General features: G+C 32.0%; 1 long non-coding RNA gene across 2 annotated transcripts in view; it reads right to left on the minus strand.

Annotated features, from left to right (window-relative positions):
- Positions 1-4,503, minus strand: part of LOC106478027 — a 25,057-nt gene extending 20,554 nt beyond the window's left edge. Inside the window, exon 1 of one of the 2 annotated variants that reach the window (XR_002609810.1) lies at positions 4,487-4,503. This is a non-coding gene — a long non-coding RNA (uncharacterized LOC106478027). Of the gene's footprint in view, positions 1-4,262; positions 4,285-4,486 lie in introns of those variants that run through there. The other variant, XR_001292047.2, reaches the window with a different exon arrangement.
- Positions 4,504-4,563: the final 60 nt, after the last annotated feature.

Raw genomic sequence — 4,563 nt, forward strand, 5'->3', positions numbered from 1 at the left:
TTATAACGCCCCCACAGCTGAAATGGCGAGCATGTTTGGTGTGACGGAGATTCGAACCCGTGACCCTGAGATTGCGAGAGAACCGAGTGTGTAGAATGTGTAAAAAATATATAATATGCAAATGAAAAGAAGATTCTAGTGCTTTTAAAACTATTATGTTGATAGGCAGAACAACTGAACAAGCTTTCGATTCGAATCACATATACATGTTTAAGAGACGAAAAAAATTATTCGGGTTAAAAGAAATGTGATAAAACGTGTTATTTTAGACGATATCTTACATCTTAATTTACTGATAAATCATTACAATTGGAAAAATCTTGTTCTGATTAATATCGGGCTTCAAACTAACAATCAAAAGACTCCCTAGAGTTCATTAAAAGTTACACTGTCGATACCAAGAATTTCAGCACTCTTGATCACACGTGGTTAGCTATTCACAATTTTATTAAAGTGAGCAACCAGTTAGTGGAGAATCTCACATACTTCCTTGGGCACGGAATAAGAGACGACCCCTCATTCCGGAATTACATTTTGAAAGTTAATTACCTTTTTAAGCGAAGCATATACATAAATATAAGTGCATTAAAAAAACAGGCTAAAAATTGCTTCAAAAACTTATTAAATGGCAATCAGTTTTTATGATTCAATATTTCGTTGTTATTCTATTTTCAATCATTCATTTCTGACAAGGAATATGAAAACTGGAGCAAACATATCGTACATATAATAAAGATATCTCTCGGAAAAAAAAAAACATTTTAATAAATAAATAAAATTCCATCAGTAATGAAAAAATAATACTCGTGAGAGTAGAAATGTTTTAAAATAATTTTTCAAGGTACTGCATACTGAAAATCGTTTATACGAAGTTTGTATAAACTGCGTACAACTAAGACTTATTATTGTAATTACTGCAGTTAAAAGAATCTAATCAAAAACAATTTAGGTGTGAAAAAATGGTGCGGACAAAATAGGATTGAGCGTGCGACTTAAAGGAATGAAATTAAAATTAGCGGCCAAACTTCTTTAGTTAGAATAATTTCATAAAATGTAACAAATCTGTGCTCAAAAGTTGGCAATGAATAATAACCGTTCGTTTGTATGATTCTTTTGAAAACTTGAGCTAGAAACTGCTAATCTGCTTTCACTCTATAGTTTTGCTGCCCTAAATCAACCGTCTTCATTACGAATGACAAAAAACTAATAACTGTCCACTTTGACTCTTAGGTGAAGCTGTAGTAAAAAATTCAGACCGATAGCTCACGTGAATGTTTGGTCAAATTTGAGCGGTTTTTGTTAAATGACTTTGCATATCTGTCTTTCATTATATATATATATATATAACTTGACACCTAATTGTATGTTGTAAAGATCCATCAGTGTACAAAAAAAAATCCATAAAAATTTAGAATGTTTTTCTATCAAATAAAGTCTCCATACTTTCGATACGAAGAAGAAAAAAAATAGAAGAAAAAATTCAATCAAAATTGGAGATTTTATATCTCGTATATTTCTTAATGGATTGCCTTGAAATTTGGTATGTGAAGTAAGGGTCCAGTAGAGCAAATCCACGGAAAACATGTGATAATTTTAGTTAGCACAGTCTGAGATATGGAAAAGTGGAAAATTGATAAACTATAACCCCTTTTAATAACCTGTGTCCTCCAGGTTGTTTTTGGCCGATTCTTGATTCACAGAAGAGAAATAATACATAATATATATGTATATATTTTGTGTGAGAAGATTTTTAATTGCCGAATCTTCCTTCGAGTACTTAAAACGCTAAAAATTGGGCTTCAATACCCACGATGAGCATAGTCAGATAGACAATTTTGTAGGTTTGTGCTTAAAAACAAAGAAAAAACAAAAGCACAGATTTTCCTCAACGTTAATGAAATAGTATGCTCTACAATGTTATTAGCACCAGAAAGGTGTGTTTGTTTCTTGGAAATATAATCATGCGTTGATTTGTAGACGTTATAAATACACTCCTTAAGAATACTTTTCGCTGTTAGTGGATTGATTTTACTTTTCACATTTCTAGGATGAAAAAGGATGATCAAAGCGAAACCGGAAATATATCTAAACACTCCGTTCTTAGCATGCCTATCATATGCCAACCAATGAGAAAGGTATGTCACAACATTTCAAGAACGTTTTACATATTGTGGACCAGTTTATTGAACAGGTTAAGAGTAGATCTTTTAATAGCAGCTGTTTTCTTTTATCACTGAACCCTTTGCTAAATAAATTTGAAAAAAAGAAGAAGAGACTATGAAGTTTAGAGGAAACTCAGATGAGCTATACGTATAGAACTTCTTATTAAATGGCAATGATTTATTAGTTTTGCGTTTTTCATTTCTGGTTCAAATAATTTACATGATTAATCTTCAAAAAAATAGGCTTAACCTTACATTATTTTCAACTAGAACTATATGACAGACGTTTACAATCTCACGGTCTACATATGAAATATTCCCCATGTCCTCATTAGATCTGCTGAAGGAGAGAGAGGGATTCTGTGAAGATATTCTTTGTGACCTCACAGCATTCTGTGATTACCATGTATTCCAACGAGCGTGTGAAAATTTTACACTAAATTTACTATAGTACTTCGTCATTAGATTCCAGATATTCCTCAATGAGGTTTATGTGATAGTTTTACAGTTCACCAAGGCGTTATTCAGGCAGCATTTATTTGACATTTTACCATTTATATTTAACTCAATGTAATTGTATTGCTTTGTATTTTCCATTTCACCTATTTGGTGCAGTTTATAATAATTTTATTTCTTTTTTAAAGCTTACATTTGTGCTTTTAGTTTCCTATTAACTTGTTTGTTTTTGTTTTGTTTCAATATTTTGCACAAAGCTAGATGAGTGGTGTTATCTGCGCATAGCTGTCCTTAATTTTCAAGTGATAGACTAGTGAGCACTCGTTGCAAACTCTTGATTATTAAAGTGTGATCGAATAATGAGATATGACCGTCACTTTTATAAGTCATCCATAACCCCCCAAGTGTGGAGCGCATTTCTTAGACAAAGGGACACGGGCCATGAAATTTTGGATTCACAGTTTGGTCACGCTAACCACTTAGGCATGCCTAGCCTCAGAGCAACTAAGTAGATTAATTTAAGAACAATGATTTGTTTTTAGTATTTATCTACGTATTGTAAGTGTATTTTTGCTGTTAACAAACATGTCGCTACGAGAATAATAGATAATTCTTGAAATAGTTGACTTTACTTAGGAACGTGAAGTAGAGAACCAGAAAGCATCATCATAAAAAAGGAAGCATGGAAACGCGATTTTGGAGTAGGGAAGATTCACATTTAGAGTCGAGGGAAGCAAGTAGAGCAGAACTCAAATTTAGTGACCTGGTATCTCTCCACGCATGCTAAGTGCATGGTGCTAAGTCTGGCTTCAAAAAGTAAGTGTTTCTCAGAATGTTTTTTTAAACTGTGCTTCAGTGTGTTACTGTTAGTATTTAATGATGTTTTAGAAAGTCATAGCAAAGTTTTAGCCACTAATACACATAGAAATAGACTCATACTTAGATTAAAGTGATTCTCAGGATAGTATTTCATGATGTTTTAGGAAGTCATCACAAAGTTTTAGCGACTAAGACACATGGGATCAGACTCATACTTAAAGCAAAGAGATCCCCAGAATTGACTTTCATGATGTTTTAGGGAATTATCTCCAAGTTTTCGTAAGACACAGTCATGGATTTAAATTGGTACTTAGAGCTAAGTGCTCCAAACGAAGTTTCAGTGGGTGAAACTTCGAAAAAATCAATTCAGTGCAATAATGTTTATATCTTTAAAGATTAAACTATGAAAAATAAACACATTTGAAGATATAATTATAAGGAATAATTACTCTTTCTTTGCTTTTTGAAAGTAATGGAAACAAAATCTCAATGAACACTATCTCTCTTCTTGACAACTCGAGATTCAATGCTCAAGATCATTACCAAAAATTAAAACAATCATGATTCATTAAGTAGACAACAATGTAACGAGAGGGAATGAAACAAGTTCTTATAAGTATTTATACCTAAAAATCAATAACAATAACCTATAGAAATTTTCTCGAAGTATAAGTAACCGCTATGCAGTTGTCTTTCATAAAAAATGACAGCAGAACATTCAAACAGGTTGCTAAAAGAAAACACTTACAAGAACATTCAAACTTTTCTTTTAGCAACCTTTACTTACAAAAACATTCAAATAGGTTGCTAAAAGAAAACACTTACAAGAACATTCAAACAGGTTGCTAAAAGAAAACACTTACAAGAAAATTCAAACAATTTTCTTAAGAAAACACTTACAAAACATTCAAATAGGTTGCTAAAAGAAAATACTTACAAGAACATTCAAACAGGTTGCTAAAACAAAACACTTACAAGAACATTCAAATAGGTTGCTGAATAAAACATTTACAAGAACATTCGAACAGGTTGCTAAAGAAAACATTTACAAGAACATTCAAACAGGTTGCTAAAAGAAAACACATACAAAAACATTCAAACAGGTTGCTAAAAGAAAACACATACA

This window comes from Limulus polyphemus, unplaced genomic scaffold (genome assembly GCF_000517525.1).
Source record: "Limulus polyphemus unplaced genomic scaffold, Limulus_polyphemus-2.1.2 Scaffold173, whole genome shotgun sequence".
In the NCBI taxonomy this organism is placed as follows: Eukaryota; Metazoa; Arthropoda; class Merostomata; order Xiphosura; family Limulidae; genus Limulus; species Limulus polyphemus.